Source organism: Bombina bombina, chromosome 4 (assembly GCF_027579735.1).
Source record: "Bombina bombina isolate aBomBom1 chromosome 4, aBomBom1.pri, whole genome shotgun sequence".
In the NCBI taxonomy this organism is placed as follows: Eukaryota; Metazoa; Chordata; class Amphibia; order Anura; family Bombinatoridae; genus Bombina; species Bombina bombina.
This window is the reverse complement of record NC_069502.1, coordinates 198831872-198857635: the sequence shown is the minus strand read 5'-3', so window position 1 is coordinate 198857635 and position 25764 is coordinate 198831872. Positions and strand designations below refer to the sequence as shown.

Below are 25764 nucleotides of genomic sequence, written 5' to 3'. Positions count from 1 at the left end.
AATTCGAGATCGGTTCAATAAAAATCAATGCACACATCGACTGCCAAACAGAGGGGGTCGTCTATGATTTACAGTGCAAATGCAAGAAAATCTTTATCGGTATGACGACCAGAAAAATCAGAACCAGATTACAGGAACATAAAAAATGCCTCAAAAGATTTACAAGCAGGAAAACAAATCACTTTGGTGGCTCGGTATTTCTTGAGCAAGCATAATTAAAAACAATCTAATCTAAAATGCTATGGCATTCAGAAAAATCAAGATGGGAATAAGAGGTGGAAATTTGGAAAAAATGCTTCTAGGTGCTGAAAGCAGATGGATCTTCCTACTTAATACCATACAACCCTTTGGCATGAACGAGCAGAACAACTTCAGCTTGTTTCTTTTACGAAGCAAGAACAACACTAAAGCATAGTATTCATAATAGAATGAAACACTACCATTGACAATATCATTATGTGCTTTTTTCAAATTAGCTTATTAAAGTGGTTCCCTTTTTTTTCAAGCACCAAAAAAACACAAAAATTAAATTCCAGAGAGCAAATTAATTCAATCAACTAAAATACTGATACAGTACATTATGTACAAAACTGTTTACCCAAAAGCTCTCAACAACAAAATGCAGTAGCTGTTCAATCTACTAAAATAAGTTCACTTTCTGACATCTTACTGTCTTTATTACTAAATACCGGCACTTTAATTTACATAATCAGTTGAATGTAAATCTTTTACTGAACTTTATTTTTTAAAACACTTCTTACACTTATTGGCATCTAGTTATCAAGCTGTCAACCTCAAATACGCTGGAATTCCGCAGCGTATTTGTGGCGAGGCTGATTCGCCTAAGTTATCAAGCACTGCTGCCCGGCAAAAGTAGAATTTTGTGACGTAAGCTTCGATCCGCCGGACTTAGTCCGACACAGATCGATTCTTACGTCACTCCAGATGTTCCGAACACAAGTTCGGCACAATCTGACTACTTTTGCTAGTTATCAAAAAACTAGCAGGTAGGCTCGGCACTTTCCGGCCCAGCATACCTGGTTTTCAATCCGCCGCCCTGGAGGTGGCGGATCCCATAGGAATCAATGGGAGTCTGACCATAGCGAAAGTTCATGTTCTCTGCTGCCGGACATCCCATTGATTCCTATGGGAGATGTCTGCACATGTACCCCGAGTCTAAACACCCCTAATCTGTCCTCCCCTACATCGCCACAACTAAATACATTTATTACCCCCTAAACCGCCGCTCCCGGACCCCACCGCAACCTACATTATATATATTAACCCCTAATCTGCCACCCCCTACACTGCCGCAACTAAATAAAGTTATTCCCCCCCTAAACCGCCGCTCCCGGACACAGCCGCCACCTACATAATACCTATTAACCCCTATCCTGCCCCCCCTACACCGCCGCCACCTATAATACATTTATTAACCCCTATCCTGCCACCCCCTACACCACTGCCACTATAATAAAATTAACAACCTCTAAACCTAAGTCTAACCCTAACCCTAACCCCCCTAACTTAAATATTAATTTAAAAAAATATATTTTTTGTACTTTAGTTAGTTTATTTAATTGTAGGTATTTGTAGGTAATTTATTTAATTAATTTAATGATAGTGTAGTGTTAGGTTTAATTGTAACTTAGGTTAGGATTTATTTTACAGGTAATTTTGTATTTCTTTTAGCTAGATAGTTATTAAATAGTTAATAACTATTTAATAAATATTCAAATTTATTAAATAGTAACTAACTAAAATAAATACAAAATTACCTGTAAAATAAATATAAATCCTAAAATAGCTACAATGTAATTATTAATTACATTGTAGCTATCTTAGGGTTTATTTTACAGGTAAGTATTTAGTTTTAAATAGGAATAATTTATTTAATGATAGTGTATCTCTTTATTCTAACTAGGTAGCTATTAAATAGTTAATAACTATTTAATAGCTATTGTACCTAGTTAAAATAAATTGAAATTTGCCTGTAAAATAAAAATAAATCCTAAAATAGCTACAATATAATTATTATTTATATTGTAGCTATATTAGGGATTATTTTAAAGGTAAGTATTTAGTTTTAAATAGGATTCATTTAGTTAATAAGAGTTATAATATTTAGATGTATTTAATTAATATTTAAGTTAGGGGGGTGTTAGGGTTAGACTTAGGTTTAGGGGTTAATAATATAGGTTGCGGCGGATTAGGGGTTAAACAATTTATTTAGTTGCGGCGGGGTCCGGGATCGGCAGGATAGGGGTTAATAAATTTATTACAGGTGGCGGTGGTATGAGGGGGCAGGATAGGGGTTACTAGGTATAATGTAGGTGGTGGTGGGCTCCGGGAGCGGCGGTTTAGGGGTTAATACATTTATTATAGTTGTGGCGGGGTCTAGGAGCGGCGGTTTAGGGGTTAATAACTTTATTTAGTTGCGGGGGGCTCCGGTATAGGGGGTAGAACAGTGTAGTTTAGTGTGGGTGCTTAGTGACAGCTTATCAATAAAGCTGTGAAAAAGCCGAAGAGCAGCGAGATCGGATGAGTGATAACTATCACAGTCCGCTGCTCATCGCCCAGTACTTGGTGCGCGGCTTTTGGACAGCTTTATTGATAACTTTGGTGAGCGTATTCAGGTCCGCGGCGGCGATGTGAGGCGAGCTTAGGCGGGCGTATTGGGGCCGGCGATGGCAGGTAAGTAGACCCGTTGATAACTAGAGGCCATTATGTCCAACACACAATCCCCTGATTTCTCACTTTAGAAATTCACATTATATACATAATCATTGATCACAAACTAAATACAGGACCTCAGTTACATGATAGTTATTTGAATATTAATCTGCCTTCAATGGCTGTTTACTTTTCACTTTAAATTACACAAAGTAACATCACTCACTCACAAACTCTTATTGATTTGTCACTATATATTTGATGTTTTCACTCTCCCCTTAGTAGATTGTAATGGTGTATTAACCAAGTTGCTACTATACAGGACATACAAGTAATGTAACATCCATCGCTTATTTCAAAAGATCACCCATCATTTAACACAAGTTTGCAAATGCCAATAATGTTACGGTTGATATATCCTGCTATATTAAGACATTTTGCAACCATTCCTTAGTACAATATATGTCTATTTTACAGAGATAAGCTCAACGCTGTTCAAACCAGGATGGCTGAGATATTCACTGGATTGGCTGTCCAGCAATGATGATGCAATTGTGGGCGTGACCAAAAAATTCATGCAATAAAAAGCCGACAAACTCAGTGGCGCGACCACTTTTGACAAAGCTGATTAGGTGAAACATGTTAGTGATGTTAGGGTACTGGTCAGGAGCCCTAGAAGCTCCTGCATCTAGTTATCAAGCTGTCAACCTCAAATACGCTGGAATTCCGCAGCGTATTTGTGGCGAGGCTGATTCGCCTAAGTTATCAAGCACTGCTGCCCGGCAAAAGTAGAATTTTGTGACGTAAGCTTCGATCCGCCGGACTTAGTCCGACACAGATCGATTCTTACGTCACTCCAGATGTTCCGAACACAAGTTCGGCACAATCTGACTACTTTTGCTAGTTATCAAAAAACTAGCAGGTAGGCTCGGCACTTTCCGGCCCAGCGTACCTGGTTTTCAATCCGCCGCCCTGGAGGTGGCGGATCCCATAGGAATCAATGGGAGTCTGACCATAGCGAAAGTTCATGTTCTCTGCTGCCCGACATCCCATTGATTCCTATGGGAGATGTCTGCACATGTACCCCGAGTCTAAACACCCCTAATCTGTCCTCCCCTACATCGCCACAACTAAATACATTTATTACCCCCTAAACCGCCGCTCCCGGACCCCACCGCAACCTACATTATATATATTAACCCCTAATCTGCCGCCCCCTACACTGCCGCAACTAAATAAAGTTATTCCCCCCCTAAACCGCCGCTCCCGGACACAGCCGCCACCTACATAATACCTATTAACCCCTATCCTGCCCCCCCTACACTGCCGCCACCTATAATACATTTATTAACCCCTATCCTGCCACCCCCTACACCACTGCCACTATAATAAAATTAATAACCTCTAAACCTAAGTCTAACCCTAACCCCCCTAACTTAAATATTAATTTAAAAAAAAATATTTTTTGTACTTTAGTTAGTTTATTTAATTGTAGGTATTTGTAGGTAATTTATTTAATTAATTTAATGATAGTGTAGTGTTAGGTTTAATTGTAACTTAGGTTAGGATTTATTTTACAGGTAATTTTGTATTTCTTTTAGCTAGATAGTTATTAAATAGTTAATAACTATTTAATAAATATTCAAATTTATTAAATAGTAACTAACTAAAATAAATACAAAATTACCTGTAAAATAAATATAAATCCTAAAATAGCTACAATGTAATTATTAATTACATTGTAGCTATCTTAGGGTTTATTTTACAGGTAAGTATTTAGTTTTAAATAGGAATAATTTATTTAATGATAGTGTATCTCTTTATTCTAACTAGGTAGCTATTAAATAGTTAATAACTATTTAATAGCTATTGTACCTAGTTAAAATAAATTGAAATTTGCCTGTAAAATAAAAATAAATCCTAAAATAGCTACAATATAATTATTATTTATATTGTAGCTATATTAGGGATTATTTTAAAGGTAAGTATTTAGTTTTAAATAGGATTCATTTAGTTAATAAGAGTTATAATATTTAGATGTATTTAATTATTATTTAAGTTAGGGGGGTGTTAGGGTTAGACTTAGGTTTAGGGGTTAATAATATAGGTTGCGGCGGATTAGGGGTTAAACAATTTATTTAGTTGCGGCGGGGTCCGGGATCGGCAGGATAGGGGTTAATAAATTTATTACAGGTGGCGGTGGTATGAGGGGGCAGGATAGGGGTTACTAGGTATAATGTAGGTGGTGGTGGGCTCCGGGAGCGGCGGTTTAGGGGTTAATACATTTATTATAGTTGTGGCGGGGTCTAGGAGCGGCGGTTTAGGGGTTAATAACTTTATTTAGTTGCGGGGGGCTCCGGTATAGGGGGTAGAACAGTGTAGTTTAGTGTGGGTGCTTAGTGACAGCTTATCAATAAAGCTGTGAAAAAGCCGAAGAGCAGCGAGATCGGATGAGTGATAACTATCACAGTCCGCTGCTCATCGCCCAGTACTTGGTGCGCGGCTTTTGGACAGCTTTATTGATAACTTTGGTGAGCGTATTCAGGTCCGCGGCGGCGATGTGAGGCGAGCTTAGGCGGGCGTATTGGGGCCGGCGATGGCAGGTAAGTAGACCCGTTGATAACTAGAGGCCATTATGTCCAACACACAATCCCCTGATTTCTCACTTTAGAAATTCACATTATATACATAATCATTGATCACAAACTAAATACAGGACCTCAGTTACATGATAGTTATTTGAATATTAATCTGCCTTCAATGGCTGTTTACTTTTCACTTTAAATTACACAAAGTAACATCACTCACTCACAAACTCTTATTGATTTGTCACTATATATTTGATGTTTTCACTCTCCCCTTAGTAGATTGTAATGGTGTATTAACCAAGTTGCTACTATACAGGACATACAAGTAATGTAACATCCATCGCTTATTTCAAAAGATCACCCATCATTTAACACAAGTTTGCAAATGCCAATAATGTTACGGTTGATATATCCTGCTATATTAAGACATTTTGCAACCATTCCTTAGTACAATATATGTCTATTTTACAGAGATAAGCTCAACGCTGTTCAAACCAGGATGGCTGAGATATTCACTGGATTGGCTGTCCAGCAATGATGATGCAATTGTGGGCGTGACCAAAAAATTCATGCAATAAAAAGCCGACAAACTCAGTGGCGCGACCACTTTTGACAAAGCTGATTAGGTGAAACATGTTAGTGATGTTAGGGTACTGGTCAGGAGCCCTAGAAGCTCCTGTATTTTAGCTTGCCTTAGGATACCGCTCTTTATAATTATGCATCCATACTAGCTGGAGTGCTTAGTGCATAATAATATAGATTAAGCTTTTTTTTATACTCTTCATTTAAATTTTGATTTTTTGCTATGTATCCTCCTATTACTGGATAAGTAGGATTCTGCAACTTAACATAAGGCTAATCTTAACTGGCATTACAAGGTGTAAACGGTCATCACATACTACATTTTACCTTATTACCGGTTATACGATAACAAATGTTCCTGAGGGTTTAGAACTCATAATAATTATTTATATATTGAGGTATTACTTCTGATTGCTTTCAACTATTATTACGGTCTCATCCATGATCTGTTCACAAACGCAACCCTAATCCTATTGTGGAACGCTAGCAACAGCTACTACTTATTTTGCTATATACTAAGGGACTGTGTTGAACAGTAAAGTTACCAGGTACTTCATTAACACCTCACAGTACAACTAGATTCATAACTTCTAGTTATAGTGTCAGCCATATCAGACATTACCAACAGTCATGTTTTATTACTATTCTGATGGCAATATACTGTGCAAATGCTCATAATATGCTACACCTTGTACAACTATTGGTCATACGATACTAAGCAGTTTGGCTATTTATAAAAAGAAAGGGTGTTTACTTAACGTTGCAAAACTACTGGTGAATCCACTCAATTATTACCCAGGGTTAATTTATTATCTGTTCATACACGTCACACTAGCTCCTCTTTGATTAACTAGCAAAAGTCACTATTTATTTTGCTATACGACATGTGTTGAACAGCATTATTACCGGGTTCTTTATAAATACTGACCAGTACTGTTTGATTTCAAGGCATCTGCAAGATATCAGACATTGCTCAAACTAACTTTCTTGTGTATTTTTGTATGTGATTCTATTTTCTTCACTAGTCAATACTGAACTATATAGTATGTTTTGGTACCTAAGAGTGTTTTTAATGCACACAATTCTATTTTATCTACACCACTTAATAAAAGTTAAGTTTTATTATTTTTTCCACAATGCTAAGATCTGCTATCAGTTGTTTATCAACCCTTAGGAGTTAAATTAGCTATAAAAAATTTCTAAGAACCCTAGAGTGCTATAAGTGTATTCATAATAAGAGTTGGTTCTTTTACCTCTCTTAAACCCCTCTGTACATGGCTATACCTCCCTAAAAGTAAAAATATTCTGGTCATAACACACATCAACCCTAAAATGCATCTCACTACAGCACTGCATGAAGGGAGTGCAATTCTAAATATTATTCATTCGTTTATTTACATTAAAAAAAAATTTATGCTTACCTGATAAATTTCTTTCTGGGCATGGAGAGTCCACAAAACATTCTAATTATGAGTGGGATATTCACACCTGGCCAGCAGGAGGAGGCAAAGAGCACCCCAGCACTGCTGTTAAGTATCACTTCCCTTACCAATAACCCCCAGTCATTCGGCCAAGGGGAAAGGGAAAAAGAAGAATAACACAAGGGTATAGAGGTGTCTTGAGGACTAGACAAAAAAACTGCCGTCTTAATTTGAATAAAAGGTGTGTCGCGGACTCTATGCCGTAAAGAAATAAATTTATCAGGTAAGCATAAATTTTGTTTTCTTTCCTATGGAATTAATAGTCCACAAAACATTCTAATTACTAGTGGGAACCAATACCCAAGCTAGAGGACACAGAATGAATAGGGAGGGAGAACAAGACAGGTGGACCTAAACTGAAGGCACCACCGCTTGACGAACCTTTCTCCCAAAAGAAGCCTCAGCTGAGACAAAAGTATCAAATTTGTAGAATTTGGAAAAAGTATGAATAGAGGACCAAGTCACCACCTTACAGATTTGCTCCACAGAAGCTTTATTTTTGAAAACCCATGAAGATGAAAAAGGTCTAGAGGAATGAGCCGGAATACTCTCAGGAGGCTGCTGTCCAGCTGTCTCATAAGCTAAACGGATAACACTTCTCAAACAGAGAGAAAGAGTGGTAGAAGTGGCCTTCTAAACCCTACACTTACCAAAAAAAAAACTATAAACAGGGCAGAAGTCTGCCGAAATTTTTTAGTTGCTTGAAGGTAAAATTTAAGAGCATGCACAACATCCAAGTTAAGCAAAAGACGTTCCTTCTGGGAAGAAGGGTTAGGACAAAAAGAAGGAACAACAATTTCCTGATTAATATTGTGATCCGACACTATCTTAGGGAGAAACCCCAGCTTAGTACGAAGGACCGCCTTATCAGCATGAAAAATAAGGTATGGGGAATTACACTGCAGAGCCAAAAGTTCAGAAACTCTGCGAGCAGAAGAAAAAGCAAGAAGAAACAAAACCTTCCAAGATAGTAATTTAATACTAACAGAATGCATTGGCTCAAACGGCGCCTGCTGCAAAACTCTAAGAACAAGGTTAAGACTCAAAGGAGGAGCAACAGATTTAAACACAGGCCTGATTCTAACCAAGGCCTTAACAAAAGACTGAACATCTGGCAGAACTGCCAGACGTTTATGAAGAAGAATAGACAGAGCAGAAATCTGACCCTTCAAAGTACTAACTGACAAACCCATCTCCAGACCCTCCTGAAGATAAAGCCAAAATTCGAGGAACCTTTACTTTGTTCCAAGAAAAACCTTTTGAATCACACCAATGAAGGTATTTACACCATACCCTATGGTAAATTCTGCTAGTAACCGGTTTACGAGTATGAAGCATAGTATCTATGACTTTCTCAGAGAAGCCACGTCTAGCCAAACTTAGATATTCAATCTCCAAGCAGTCAACTTCAGAGAAACCAGATTTGGATGAAGAAAGGGACCCAGAAGTAGAAGGTCCTTGCTAAAAGGTAACCTCCACAGTGGAAGAGATGATATCATCACCAGATCCGCGAACCAGATCCTGCAAGGCCATGCAGGAGCTATTAGAATCACAGAAGCTCTCTCCTGTTTGATGCGAGCAATTACTTGTGGAAGCAATGCAAACGGAGGAAAACAGATATGCTAGATTAAAGCTCCAAGGAACCGATCTCTTGACCTTGAACCGTACATTGGAAACTTGGCGTTTTGACGAGAGCCAACTCGTGAACCTCCCACCTGAGAGTTATCATTGTAAAAACATCTGGGTGGAGAGCCCACTCTCCGGGATGAAAAGTCTGCCTGCTTAGAAAATCCACCTCCCAGTTGTTTACCCCTGGTATGTGGATGGTAGAGAGATGGCAATCATGAGACTCCGTCCACTGGAGAATGCAAGACACCTCCTTCATTGCCATGGAACTCAGAGTTCCTCCCTGGTGATTGATGTAGGCCACTCAGGTGATGTTGTCTGACTGAAATCTGATAAATGGGACCAAAGCTAGTTAAGGCCAAGCTATTAAAGCATAGAAAATTGCTCTCAACTCCAAGATGTTTATTGGAAGAGACGAATCCTCTGGAGTCCACAGACCCTGAGTCTTTAAGAAACCCCAAACTGCTCCCCAGCCTAACAGGCTGGCATCCGTGGTCACAATCACCCAGGAAGGCCTCAGGAAGCATGTGCCCCGAGACAGATGGTCCTGTGAAACCCACCATGAGAGTGTGACTCTTGTTGGGGAATCCAAATTTATCTTCTGCAAGAGATCTGAGTGGTCCACGTTCCATTGACTGAGCATGTATAGCTCAGATGGAACCAAGCAAAAGGAATGATGTCCATGGAGGCAACCATTAGTCCAATCACCTCCATGCATTGAGTCACAGATAGACGAATAGCAGACTGGGAGACAGGCAAGAAACATGAAGCTTGGATTTTCTGACATCAGTCAGAAAAATCTTCATGGACAGGGAATCTATGGTTGTTCCCAAAAAACAAACCCTTGTATCTGGAACAAGGGAACTATTTCCCAGATTCACTTTCCACCCGTGGGAACGTAGAATAGACAGCATCTCGGTATGAGATCTTGCTATATGAAAAGATGGCGCTTGAACTAGAATGCCGTCTAGATAAAGCACCACAGCAATACCCTAGGACCTCACAACTGCCAGAAGAGCCCCCAAAACCTTTTTAAAAATTCTGGGAGCTGTAGCAAGGCCAAAAGGAAGGGCAACAAACTGGAAATGTTTGTCCAGGAAGGCAAACCTTAGATACTGGTAATGATCCCTGTGAATAGGAACAGGAAGATACGCGTCCTTCAGATCTATGGTCATCATGAACTGACCCTTTTGGACCAAAGGAAGAACAGAACGGATGGTCTCCATCTTGAAGGAAGGAACCCTGAGGAATTGATTGAGACACTTAAGGTCCAGAATGACAACTACAAATAGTTTTGAATAGAATCCTAGACCCTGTTCCTCTAGAGAAACTGGAACAATCACTCCCAGGGATGAAAGGTCCTTTACACAGTTTAAAAAAGGCCTCTCTCTTTATTTGATTCGCAGATAGAAAAAAATCACAAATGTTTAATCCAGATGATCCTGACACAACCATCAAGAGAGAGATTATCTCATGTGGTTGTCTAGGACCATCTGATGAGATAGGTTTGAACAAACCTAGATGGAAAAGTCTCAGATGGGAGCTAGAAACAGGAATAAAGTCCATGGAGTCCCGCATGTCAATTACTTCCATGCACAACGCTACAGAGGGGCGTGCAGAGGAATGAAAGGAAATACAGGCAGACAGAAAAAACATAATTTATGTAAGAACTTACCTGATAAATTCATTTCTTTCATATTAGCAAGAGTCCATGAGCTAGTGACGTATGGGATATACATTCCTACCAGGAGGGGCAAAGTTTCCCAAACCTTAAAATGCCTATAAATACACCCCTCACCACACCCACAATTCAGTTTAACGAATAGCCAAGAAGTGGGGTGATAAGTAAGGAGCGAAAGCATCAAAAAATAAGGAATTGGAATAATTGTGCTTTATACAAAAAAATCATAACCACCACAAAAAGGGTGGGCCTCATGGACTCTTGCTAATATGAAAGAAATGAATTTATCAGGTAAGTTCTTACATAAATTATGTTTTCTTTCATGTAATTAGCAAGAGTCCATGAGCTAGTGACGTATGGGATAGCAGATACCCAAGATGTGGAACTTCCACGCAAGAGTCACTAGAGAGGGAGGGATAAAATAAAGCCAGCCAATTCCGCTGAAAAAATAATCCACAACCCAAATCAAAAGTTTTAATCTTATAATGAAAACAAACTGAAATTATAAGCAAACGAATCAAACAGAAACAGCTGCCTGAAGTACTTTTCTACCAAAAACTGCTTCAGAAGAAGAAAACATATCAAAATGGCAGAATTTAGTAAAAGTATGCAAAGAAGACCAAGTCATTGCTTTGCAAATGTGATCAACAGAAGCTTCATTCTTAAAAAGCCCAGGAAGTAGAAACTTACCTAGTAGAATGAGCCGTAATCCTCTGAGGCGGGAATCCACCCGACTCCAAATAAGCATGATGAATCAAAAGTTTAACCAAGATGCCAAATAAATGGCAGAAGCCTTTTGATCTTCCTAAAACCAGAAAAGATAACAAATAGACTAGAAGTCTGTCTGAAATCTGAATAGCTTCAACATAGGATTTCAAAACTCTTACCATATCCAAAGAATGAAAGAATCTTGCCAAAGAAGTCTTAGGAAAACAATAATTCCTCCCTAATGTAGTTAGAATTTACAACTTTAGGTAAGAATTGAAATGAGGACAGCAAAAAGCACCTTACCCTGATGAAAAAAATCAGAAAAAGGAGATTCACAAGAAAAAACAGATAATTCAAAAACTGTTCTAGCTGAAGAGATGTCCAAAAAGAACAATACTTTCCATGAAAGTAAATTAATGTTCAGAGAATGCATAAGTTCAAACGGAGGAGCCTGTAAAGCCCTCAGCACCAAATTGAGACTCCAAAGAGGAGAGATTAACTTAATGACAGGCTTGATACGAACCAAAGTCTGTACAAAACAATGAATATCAGGATGATTAGCAATATTTCTTTGAAAAAAGAACAGAAAGAGTAGAAATTTGTCCTATCAAGGAACTGAAAACAAAACCTTATCCAAACCAACCTGAAGAAATTATAAAATTCTAGGAATTCTAAAAGAATGCCAAGAAAATTGAGAAAAACACTAAGAAATGTAGGTCTTCCAAACTCGATAATAAATTTTTACGAGCCTGAAACACAGTATTAATCAATGAGTCAGAGAAACCTCTATGACTAAAAATCAAGCGTTCCATCTCCATCCCTTCAAATTTAAAGATTTGAGATCCTAATGGAAAAATGGGCCTTGAGAAAGAAGGTCTGTTCTTAACGGAAGAGTCCAAGGTTGGCAACTGGCCATCCAAATGAGATCCACATACCAAAACCTAAAAGGCCATGCTGGAGCCACCAGCAGTACAAACAAACACTCCATTAGAATTTTGGAAATCACTTTTGGAAGAAGAACTAGAGGCGAAAGGATATAGACAAAATGATAATTCCAAGGAAATATCAATGCATACACTACTTCCGCCTGAGGATCCACGGACCTGAATAGGCCCCTGGGAAGTTCTTTATTCAGATGAGATGCCAACAGATCTATTTCTGGAAACCCTTACATCTGAAAAATTGAAAAACATATCTGGGTAAGAGAGACCATTCTCCCGGAAGTAAAGCTTGATTAACAGAGATAATCCGCTTCACAAATGTCTATACCTGGGGAAAAGACGACAGAATTTAGATAGGAGCTGGATTTAACCGAAGCAAATATCCGAGATACTTTTGTCCCAGCCTAAGGACTGATAGTGCCACCCTGATGATTGACATATACCACAGTTGTGACATTGTCTGAAAAACAATAAACGTCTCTTCTTCAAAAGAAACTAACTGAAGAACTCTGAGAATGCACGGAGTTATAAAATATCAAATGGTAATCTCGCCTCCTGAGATTTACAAACCCCTTGTGCTGACAGAGATCCTCAGACAGCCTCCCAACCAAAAAGACTCACATCTGTAGAGATCATGGTCCAGGTTGAAAGAAACGAAGAGACCTGTAAAACTAAATGAAGGTAAACTTAACCATCAAATCAAGATAGTTAAACATTAGGATCTCAAGATTTAAAATGTGAAATCCTAGAATCCCTGCACCATTATTCAGCATAAAAAACTGGAAAGGTTTTCCATGAAAATGAGCAAAGGGAATTGAATCCAACGCTGCAGCCATAAACCCTAAAACTTCCATGCATATATAGCAACTGAAGGAAATAATAGAGACTGAAGGTACCGACAGACGGAACCCAATAAAATTGTCACTTGTCTGTTTAGAGACAAAGACAGTGACCCAAACTATCTGGAAACCTAAAAAAGGTGACCCTTGTGTGAGGAATCAAGAGCTTTTGAAAAAAAGATCCTCTAACTATGTCCTGAAAGAACAAATTTGAATCATATGAGATTCTGCAGCCTCAGAAAATAATCTGAATGAAAACAGAAAATGAAGATATGCATCTATTGTATCTAATGAAAACAAATAATGCCATCACTGACCAACAAAAGGCAGAATAGTTTTGAATAAAACCCCAAAACCCAGTTCCTAAAAATGGAACTGGAAGAAATACCCCAGAAGATTCCAGGACTGAGCAGCGCTTGAACCCCAACGGGTGATCAGCCGCACTTCAACATTATCCCAAATATATAGGACCGAAACACACTTAACGAAAGTGTTGGCCTTACTGGAATAGCTGGAATATCATAGAGAAAAAAGACTTCTCACAGACGGTTTTACTCTGAACTTAATTCTGTACCCAAAATCAAAGAAATTTGCAAAACAACAAATTTCAAAAAAATCTTAACCTGCCCCTTACCAGCCAAACTGGAATACGGCACATACATTGCACTTTTAGGGAGCTGATTTTGAACTAAAAGATTTCCAATTAAAAACATGTTACTTGGGAATGTGTTCCTTAAAAAGAACAACCAAATAAGCTTAAAGTTTTAGTCTTAGAACTCAATCTTGAAGCCCAGAGTAACAGTTAAGAATTGAATCCAATTATAAACCAAATAATTGATTATTTTAGAAAAAAAAGAAATATGGATTTTTAGAAATCACAAAATTCTTCTAGCTAAAACAGCTAAAGGCATAGATTAAACCTCATTTGCAAAAATATTCAAAAAAATGAAGACACAAATGAAATTATTAGCATGATAACCCAGTTAAAGGACCAGTCAACACACTGAACTTGCATAACAAATGCAAAACAACAAGACAAATGCAACAGCACCTAGTCTAGTAGATTTTGTCCCTTTAACAATGCGAAAATAAATCATAATCTGATACTTGATCTTAAAGTAAACAGAAAAATGAAGCAATTGCAACATTATTCAAATAAATCACAGGTCCAAGAAAAGAACCTGAAAATAAATAATTTTCCTTAAATAAGATACAACCATCTAAAGGAAAATAAATACTATTTTGCTAAAGAAACAATAGCATAATTAGCAGGAGTAGAGATAGCCCCATTAAATTGGAGAACCCTCAAAATTGAAATTAACTGCCGGCAAAGAATATAGTTTAAAACCTTTGAAGAAGGAATAAAAGAAAATTCTCAGCCTATTCCATTCCCTAGTATGAGGAACTGGAAAAAAACCTCTGAAAACACAGAAGAATAAATAAGCAGAAATAATGTTAGCTAGTCTTGAAAAAGAACTAGTTACCTTAATATCCAAAATAATCAACACCTTTTCAACAAAGAACAAATGTACTTCAATAAAAAAATAAAAAAGTAGATTTGTTAGTGTCAATATCTGATGAAGAAAATTCTGAATGAGAAAAAACATCATCAGAGAAGGATAAATCAGTATGTTGTTGGTCATTTGAAACTTCAATAATTAAAAAAGAAGTTTGAAAAAGACCTAAAAATTTTATTAGAAGGCATGATGTCAGACAAAGCCTTTAAAATAGAATCAGAAAATTATTCTTATAAATCTTCTAAGTATTTCTTGTACATAAGATGTAAAAAGAATAGCAATATATAAAGCATAAATACTAATGGATTCTGCATGTAAAAGTTTATCATGATAACTTATTACAAACCATAGCTAAAGAAAAACATTCATAACATTTAAAATAAATGAACTTAGCTTTGGTAGGACTGAACTCAGTCAACAGGAATCCCTTAGAACGTTTTGAAACAGGAACAGTGAAATCTTGCATTATGTAATAGAAAAAAAAACAATATTTAAAGCAAAATTATCAAATTCCTTAAATGACAGTTTCAGGAATGGGAAAAGAATGCAAAATAATAAGCTTCTAGAAACCAGAAGCAATAAAAAAGTGAGGTTTAAATAATGTGAGGAAAAAAAGTGGAACAAAAAATACGCCCACATTTTTTGGCGCCAAATATGACGCCCACATTATTAGCGCTAAATACAACGCCCATATTTTTGGCGCCAAGCATGACGCCACATCCTCTGACGCCGGAATCGGCGCCCACATTTTTTGGCGCAAAAAAAATGTCTGAATACACATGCTTCAAAAATGACGTTAACAGAATACAACTTCCGGCGTCAACTACGGCGCCGGAAATGACAAAAATTTTTGCGCCAAAAAAGTCTGCGCCAAGAATGACGCAATAAAAAGAAACATTTTCTGCCCCCGCGAGCCTAACCACACACAGGGAAAAATTATCAATTGAAAATTTTCAAGGTAAAGAAAAATAAATTGAATTGAAATGCATTATCCCAAATAATGAAACCGACAGTCTGAATTTTAAAGGAATACTGATTATCCTGAACCATGGCAAATATAAGTTTAAAGACATATATTTAGAACTTTACATATAAAGTGCCCAACCATAGCTTAGAGTGTCACAAAAAATAAGACTTACTTACCCCAGGACACTCATCTACATATAGTAGATAGCCAAACCAGTACTGAAACGAGACTCAGTAGAGGTAATGGTATATAAGAGTACATCGTCGATCTGAAAAGGGAGGTAGGAGAAGAAATCTCTATGACCGATAACAGAGAACCTATGAAATAGATCCCCTAGAGGTAGACCATTGTATTCAAATAGGCAATACTCTCTTCACATCCCTCTGACATTCGCTGCACTCTGAGAGGAAAACCGGGCTTCAACCTGTTGCGAAGCGCATATCAACGTAGAATCTAGCACAAAGTTACTTCACCACCTCCACGGGAGGCAAAGTTTGTAAAACTGAATTGTGGTTGTGGTGAGAGGTGTATTTATAGGCATTTTAAGGTTTGGGAAAATTTGCCCCTCCTGGTAGGAATGTATATCCCATACGTCACTAGCTCATGGACTCTTGCTAATTACATGAAAGAAAAGGAAGGTCTCAATTCTTCATGGAAACCACCCGGAGTAGATAGACTAAATGCCTGATGCAAGGTATCAGGCAAAGTGCACCAAAAACACTGCCAGAGGCGGGAAGAGTCACGACGAACCAAGACAAAAAACATAATTTATGTAAGAACTTACCTGATAAATTCATTTCTTTCATATTAGCAAGAGTCCATGAGCTAGTGACGTATGGGATATACATTCCTACCAGGAGGGGCAAAGTTTCCCAAACCTTAAAATGCCTATAAATACACCCCCCACCACACCCACAAATCAGTTTAACGAATAGCCAAGAAGTGGGGTGATAAGAAAAAAGTGCGAAGCATAAATATAAGGAATTGGAATAATTGTGCTTTATACAAAAAAATCATAACCACCACAAAAAAAGGGTGGGCCTAATGGACTCTTGCTAATATGAAAGAAATGAATTTATCAGGTAAGTTCTTACATAAATTATGTTTTCTTTCATGTAATTAGCAAGAGTCCATGAGCTAGTGACGTATGGGATAATGACTACCCAAGATGTGGATCTTCCACGCAAGAGTCACTAGAGAGGGAGGGATAAAATAAAGACAGCCAATTCCGCTGAAAAAAATCCACACCCAAAAATAAAGTTTAAATCTTATAAAGAAAAAAACTGAAAATATAAGCAGAAGATTCAAACTGAAACAGCTGCCTGAAGTACTTTTCTACCAAAGACAGCTTCAGAAGAAGAAAACACATCAAAATGGTAGAATTTAGTAAAAGTATGCAAAGAAGACCAAGTTGCTGCTTTGCAAATCTGATCAACCGAAGCTTCATTCCTAAACGCCCAGGAAGTAGAAACTGACCTAGTAGAATGAGCTGTAATCCTTTGAGGCGGAGTTTTACCCGACTCGACATAAGCATGATGAATTAAAGATTTCAACCAAGATGCCAAAGAAATGGCAGAGGCCTTCTGACCTTTCCTAGAACCGGAAAAGATAACAAATAGACTAGAAGTCTTTCGGAAATTCTTAGTAGCTTCAACATAATATTTCAAAGCTCTAACTACATCCAAAGAATGCAATGATTTCTCCTTAGAATTCTTAGGATTAGGACATAATGAAGGAACCACAATTTCTCTACTAATGTTGTTGGAATTCACAACCTTAGGTAAAAATTTAAAAGAAGTTCGCAACACCACCTTATCCTGGTGAAAAATCAGAAAAGGAGACTCACAAGAAAGAGCAGATAATTCAGAAACTCTTCTGGCAGAAGATATGGCCAAAAGGAACAAAACTTTCCAAGAAAGTAATTTAATGTCCAATGAATGCATAGGTTCAAACGGAGGAGCTTGAAGAGCCCACAGAACCAAATTCAAACTCCAAGGAGGAGAAATTGAGTTAATGACAGGTTTTATACAAACCAAAGCTTGTACAAAACAATGAATATCAGGAAGATTAGCAATCTTTCTGTGAAAAAGAACAGAAAGAGCAGAGATTTGTCCTTTCAAGGAACTTGCAGACAAACCTTTATCCAAACCATCCTGAAGAAATTGTAAAATTCTCGGAATTCTAAAAGAATGCCAGGAAAAATGATGAGAAATATAAGTCTTCCAGACTCTATAATATATCTCCCTAGATACAGATTTACGAGCCTGTAACATAGTATTAATCACAGAGTCAGAGAAACCTCTTTGACTAAGAATCAAGCGTTCAATCTCCATAACTTTAAATTTAAGGATTTGAGATCCTGATGGAAAAAAAGGACCTTGCGACAGAAGGTCTGGCCTTAACGGAAGAGTCCACGGTTGGCAAGAGGCCATCCGGACAAGATCCGCATACCAAAAACTGTGAGGCCATGCTGGAGCTACCAGCAGAACAAACGAGCATTCCTTCAGAATTTCGGAGATTACTCTTGGAAGAAGAACTAGAGGCGGAAAGATATAGACAGGATGATACTTCCAAGGAAGTGACAATGCATCCACTGCTACCGCTTGAGGATCCCTGGATCTGGACAGATACCTGGGAAGTTTCTTGTTAAATGAGAGGCCATCAAATCTATTTCTGGAAGTCCCCACATTTGAACAATCTGAAGAAATACCTCTGGGTGAAGAGACCATTCGCCCGGATGTAACGTTTGGCGACTGAGATAATCCGCTTCCCAATTGTCTATACCTGGGATAAGAACCGCAGAAACTAGACAGGAGCTGGATTCCGCCCATACCAGCATTCGAGATACTTCTTTCATAGCCAGAGGACTGTGAGTCCCTCCTTGATGATTGATGTATGCCACAGTTGTGACATTGTCTGTCTGAAAACAAAAGAACGATTCTCTCTTTAGAAGAGGCCAAGACTGAAGAGCTCTGAAAATTGCACGGAGTTCCAAAATATTGATCGGTAATCTCACCTCCTGAGATTCCCAAACCCCTTGTGCTGTCAGAGACCCCCACACAGTTCCCCAACCTGTAAGGCTTGCATCTGTTGAAATTACAGACCAGGTCGGAAGAACAAAAGAAGCCCCCTGAACTAAACGATGGTGATCTGTCCACCACGTCAGAGAGTGTCGTACAATCGGTTTTAAAGATATTAATTGAGATATCTTTGTGTAATCCCTGCACCACTGGTTCAGCATACAGAGCTGAAGAGGCCGCATGTGAAAACGAGCAAAGGGGATCGTGTCCGATGCAGCAGTCATAAGACCTAGAATTTCCATGCATAAGGCTACCGAAGGGAATGATTGTGACTGAAGGTTTCGACAAGCTGATATCAATTTTAGACGTCTCTTGTCTGTCAAAGATAGAGTCATGGACACTGAATCTATCTGAAAACCTAAAAAAGGTTACCTGTGTCTGAGGAATCAATGAACTTTTTGGTAAATTGATCCTCCAACCATGATGTTGAAGAAACAACACAAGTCGATTCGTATGAGATTCTGCTAAATGTGAAGACTGAGCAAGTACCAAGATATCGTCCAAATAAGGAAATACCACAATACCCTGTTTCTCTGATTACAGACAGAAGGGCACCGAGAACCTTCGTAAAAATTCTTGGAGCTGTAGCTAGGCCAAACGGCAGAGCCACAAACTGGTAATGCTTGTCTAGGAAAGAGAATCTCAGAAACTGATAGTGATCTGGATGAATCAGAATATGCAGATATGCATCCTGTAAATCTATTGTAGACATATAATGCACTTGCTGAACAAAAGGCAGGATAGTCCTTACAGTTACCATTTTGAATGTTGGTATCCTTACATAACGATTCAATATTTTTAGATCCAGAACTGGTCTGAAGGAATTTTCCTTCTTTGGTACAATGAAGAGATTTGAATAAAACCCCAGTCCCTGTTCCAGAACTGGAACTGGCATAATTACTCCAGTCAACTCTAGATCTGAAACACATTTCAGAAATGCTTGAGCCTTCGCTGGGTTTACAGGGACACGGGAAAGAAAAAAATCTCTTTGCAGGAGGCCTCATCTTGAAGCCAATTCTGTACCCTTCTGAAACAATGTTCTGAATCCAAAGATTGTGAACGGAATTGATCCAAATTTCTTTGAAAAAACGTAATCTGCCCCCTACCAGCTGAGCTGGAATGAGGGCCGCACCTTCATGTGGACTTAGGAGCTGGCTTTGATTTTCTAAAAGGCTTGGATTTATTCCAGACTGGAGATGGTTTCCAAACTGATACCGCTCCTGAGGATGAAGGATCAGGTTTTTGTTCCTTGTTGTGACAAAAGGAACGAAAACGATTATTACCCTGGAAAGAAAGGGAAAGCAGAGTAGACTTAGAAGACATAACATAAGTTTTAAGCCATAAAGCTCTTCTAGCTAAAATAGCTAGAGACATATACCTGACATCAACTCTAATGGTATCAAAGATGGCATCACAAATAAAATTATTAGCATGTTGAAGAAGAATAATAATGCTATGAGAATTATGATCTGTTACTTGTTGCGCTAAAGCTTCTAACCAAAAAGATGAAGCTGCAGCAACATCCGCTAAAGATATAGCAGGTCTAAGAAGATTACCTGAACACAAGTAAGCTTTTCTTAGAAAGGATTCAATTTTCATATCTAAAGGATCCTTAAAGGAAGTACCATCTGCCGTAGGAATAGTAGTACGCTTAACAAGAGTAGAGACAGTCCCATCAACCTTAGGGATTTTGTCCCAAAACTCTAATCTGTCAGATGGCACAGGATAAAACGTTTAGAAGGAGTAAATGAATTACCCAAATTATTCCATTCCCTGGAAATTACTTCAGAAATAGCACTAGGGACAGGAAAAACTTCTGGAATAACTACAGGAGATTTAAAAACCTTATCTAAACGTTTAGATTTAGTATCAAGAGGACCAGAATCCTCAATTTCTAATGCAATTAGGACTTCTTTAAGTAAAAAACGAATAAATTCCATTTTAAATAAATATGAAGATTTATCAGCATCAACCTCTGAGACAGAATCCTCTGAACCAGAAGAACCATTATCAGAATCAGAATGATGATGTTCATTTAAAAATTCATCTGAAAAATGAGAAGTTTTAAAAGACTTTTTACGTTTACTAGAAGGAGGAATAACAGACATAGCCTTCTTAATGGATTTAGAAACAAAATCTCTTATGTTATCAGGAACACTCTGAGTATTAGATGTTGACAGAACAGCAACAGGTAATGTAACAGTACTAAAGGAAATATTATCTGCATTAACAAGTTTGTCATGACAAACAGTACAAACAACAGCTGGAGGAACAGATACCATAAGTTTACAGCAGATACACTTAGATTTGGTAGCTCCAGCCCCAGGCAGCGATTTTCCAGAAGTATCTTCTGACTCAGTTTCAACGTGGGACATCTTGCAATATGTAATAGAAAAAACAACTTATAAAGCAAAATTGATCAAATTCCTTAAATGACAGTTTCAGGAATGGGAAAAAATGCCAGTGAACAAGCTTCTAGCAACCAGAAGCAATAAAAAATGAGACTTAAATAATGTGGAGACAATAGTGACGCCCATATTTTTTTAGCGCCAAAAATGACGCCCTCATTATTTGGCGCCTAAATGCTTTTGGCGCCAAAAATGACGCCACATCCGGAACGCCGACACTTTTGGCGCAAAAGAACGTCAAAAATGACGCAACTTCCGGCGACACGTATGACGCCGGAAACAGAAAAAAAAAATTTGCGCCAAAAGTCAGCGCCAAGAATGACGCAATAAAATGAAGCATTTTCAGCCCCCGCGAGCCTAACAGCCCACAGGGAAAAGTCAAATTTTTAAGGTAAGAAAAAAATTGATTTATTCATATGCATTATCCCAAATATGAAACTGACTGTCTGAAATAAGGAATGTTGAACATCCTGAGTCAAGGCAAATAAATGTTTGAATACATATATTTAGAACTTTATAAAAAAGTGCCCAACCATAGCTTAGAGTGTCACAGAAAATAAGACTTACTTACCCCAGGACACTCATCTACATGTTGTAGAAAGCCAAACCAGTACTGAAACGAAAATCAGCAGAGGTAATGGTATATAAATAAGAGTATATCGTCGATCTGAAAAGGGAGGTAAGAGATGAATCTCTACGACCGATAACAGAGAACCTATGAAATAGACCCCGTAGAAGGAGATCATTGAATTCAAATAGGCAATACTCTCCTCACATCCCTCTGACATTCACTGCACGCTGAGAGGATAACCGGGCTCCAACCTGCTGCGGAGCGCATATCAACGTAGAATCTAGCACAAACTTACTTCACCACCTCCATAGGAGGCAAAGTTTGTAAAACTGATTTGGGGTGTGGTGAGGGGTGTATTTATAGGCATTTTGAGGTTTGGGAAACTTTGCCCCTCCTGGTAGGAATGTATATCCCATACGTCACTAGCTCATGGACTCTTGCTAATTACATGAAAAAAACATAAAATGGTGCTGCCCAGAAAAAAAAAAAAAAGATTACTGCACACACTACTGAAATGTGCCCTTACATTGGGGGGCTATGGGGACTGAGTTTAAAAATGCACATAGTGATCACGTCAAATAAAATGACACCCAAGAGCGATCCCAGTACCACTGTAGGACAGAAGATCTAAGGCTGTATCAGGTGTATAACAGAAGCTCCTATATATACACCGGTATAGTGCCCAACACTGCATCTGCCATATAAGAGCTAATGTTGTAAACAGAGGCACCGCCACTGAAAAAATAAACATACTGGCATTAAGAAGCTAAACCTATTAGCTTCATAAGAAACAAATGCTTCTAAGGTAGTTTTTAACAGTGCCTGCCTCTACTGAGGGATTAAATCAGCAAAATGGCAAAAATCCCCCACCATTAGCTGTTAAGCCACCCCTCACTTAGACCACAAGCCATAGAGGGATAAGGGAATCCAGGGACTTACGTCTTGCAGCTTTCTCAGCAGCCCCAGGTCTGACAGTAAAATCTTCATCCTGACAGGGACCTTGGAGCTTCAACTGCATGGCAGGCACCACATTTCAGGTCTGACAGATCTAGACGACTTCTGACAGTGACCTGGAGAAAAAGGATAAGCAGAGTAACCAACCCTGGTTTTCCATATAGGGGTTAGCATAAATTGTTGGAGAAGCAAGGACTACCTTGCCGACCTCCAACTGCTAATAGCCACCATAACTTTTACTGAAGTGGATTACATGGACACAGCATTGCCCTAATCCTTGCTTGCAGGGAAACTACCCATTAAAGGATTAATTTTCTTCAGACACTATCTTCGCACACCTCCATGATGTACAAAGGCAAAGAATGACTGGGGATTATGGGAAGTGGGAGGGATACCTATAGCTTTGCTGGGGTGTTCTTGGCCTCCTCCTGGTGGCCAGGAGTTGAATTCCCACTAGTAATTAGAATGGATTTGTGGACTCTCCATGCAATTGGAAATACATTTATTTTCTTCTTTATATTCTTTGTTGATGAGTAAACCTAGATAGGCACATAAATGCTTAGGAGAGTGCATGTGTCTTTAGCACTATATGGTAACAGTTTTCAACAATGTTTATAGCAATGTTATACATTGTTGCAAACACTACTCCGACAGAGTGCTAAAGACACATGCATGCTCTTGAGCAACTATGTGCCTACCTAGGTTTACACTTCAGCAAAAGATACCAACAGAATGAAGCAAATTTGATTACAGAAATACATTGGAAATTGTACACACTGTAGCTGAAATGTGAAAGTTTAGTTTTGATTTTACTGCCCCTTTAAACTTTATTCCAGGATGCTCGAAAGTCAAGTTTTTGGCAATTATCTCTTAACCCTTTCCCTGCTGAACCATTTTCACACCCCTATGGCAGAGGTGTTTTCAATTGCATAGCAATTGCATCCACACAACAAAATTTTACTTTTTTTATGTGAGGTACCCACACAAACTATACCTTGTTTTATTCAGTGAACCAAGCATTTTTAGAAAATAACTTGACTTTGCAGAAAACATAAATTATGCTTACCAGATAATTTCATTTCCTTCTGTATAAGAAGAGTCCACGGCTTCATTCCTTACTGTTGGGAAATACTGAACCTGGCCACCAGGAGGAGGCAAAGACACCACAGCCAAAGGCTCAAATACCTCTCCCACTTCCCCCATCCCCCAATCATTCTGCTGAGGGAACAAGGAATAGTAGGAGAAATATCAGAGTATAAAAGGTGCCAGAAGAAAATTACAATTTAGGGGGCCGCCAATCGGAGAACATGGGCAGGGGCCGTGGATTCTCCTTATACAGAAGGAAATGAAATTATCTGGTAAGCATAATTTATGTTTTCCTTCTTAATATAAGGAGAGTCCGGACAAAAAGAGTGGCGGACCCTAATCTGAGGGCACCACAGCCTGCAAAACCTTTCTCCCAAAGGCTGCTTCAGCAGAAGCAAAAACATCAAACTTGTAAAAAGTGTGTAAGGAGGACCAGGTAGCCGCCTTACAAATCTGATCCATAGAGGCCTTGTTCTTAAAGGCCCAAGAGGAAGCCACTGCTCTAGTAGAATGAGCCGTAATTCACTGAGGAGGCTTATGTCCCGCTGTCTCATAAGCTAAGCGGATAACGCTCCTTAACCAAAAAGACAAGGAAGTCGCAGAGACCTTTTGCCCCTTACGCTTCCCAGAATGTGCAACAAACAAGGAAGGAGTTTGTCTAAAATCCTTAGTAGCCTGCAGATAGAACTTCAAGGCTCGAACCACATCCAAATTATGAAGCAAACGCTCCTTCAAAGAAGGAGGAGGATTAGGACACAATCTCTTGATTGATGTTGCGGTCTGACACGACCATAGGGAGAAACCCTAACTTAGTACGTAGGACAGCCTTATCAGAATGAAACACCAGATAAGGAGGCTCGCATTGCAAGGCGGCAATCTCAGATACTCTGCGCGCTGAAGCAATAGCCAGTAGAAAAAGAAACTTCCAGGATAAAAACTTAATGTCAATTTCATGCATAGGCTCAAACGGAGCCCGCTGCAAAACCTTAAGAACAAGATTCAGACTCCAGGGATGAGCCTTAGATCTGAACATAGGCCGGATCCTAATCTGAGCCTTAACAAAAGACTGTACATCTGGAAGCTCCGAGAGCCTCTTGTGAAATAAAACAAACAGGGCCGAAATCTGTCCCCTCAGGGAACTGGCAGAAAGACCCTTTTCCAGTCCATCCTGGAGAAATGATAGGATCCTGGCAACCTTAACTTTATGCCAGGGGAATACACGCTCTTCACACCAGAATAAATAGGTTCTCCACACCTTATGATAGATGCGAAAAGTAACCGGCTTACAAGCTTGAATGAGAGTATCAATAACTCTCTCAGAAAAACTTCTCTTGGCTAGGACTAAGTGTTCAATCTCCACGCAGTCAGCCTCAGAGAATCTAGATTTTGATGAACAAAAGGACCTTGCTCCAGCAGATCCCTGCAACAAGGTAACTTCCGTGGAGAAGATGACATCCCCACCTGATCCGCGAACCACGTCCTTCGTGGCCATGAGGGAGCAATCAGTATCACTGATGCCTGCTCCTGCTTGATGCTGGCCACTATACAAGGAAGAAGTGGTAACGGCGGAAAAAGGTAAATTAGACTGAAGCTCCAAGGCACTGCTAATGCATCTATTAGCTACGTCTGAGGATCCCTGGACCTCGACCCATATCTGGGTAGATTAGTATTGAGACGAGACGCCATGAGATCTATCTCCGGCATCCCCCACCTGTAGCATATCTCTGCAAACACTTTAGGATGGAGAGACCATTCCCCCGGATGAAAGGATTGTCTGCTGAGAAAATCCACTTTCCAGTTGTCCACACCCAAAATGTGGATCGCTGACAGCTGCCCACTCCTCTGCCCACTCCAGAATCCGAATTGCTTCCCTCATTGCAGGGAGCTTCTTGTTCCACCCTGATGGTTGATGTAAGCCACCGAGGTTATATTGTCTGATTGGAATCTGATAAACCGTGACAAACCCAGAAGAGGCCAAGCCTTTAGAGCATTGAAGATGGCTCGAAGTTCCAGAATGTTGATCGGTGGGAGCGTTCCTCCTGAGACCACAGGCCCTGTGCCT

General features: G+C 39.0%; 1 protein-coding gene across 2 annotated transcripts in view; it reads right to left on the bottom strand.

The window, feature by feature from the left end:
• The window catches only part of UGGT1 (UDP-glucose glycoprotein glucosyltransferase 1), a 259452-nt gene that overhangs the window by 66896 nt on the left and 166792 nt on the right, over window positions 1-25764 (bottom strand). The gene's annotated exons all lie outside the window — the stretch shown is intronic.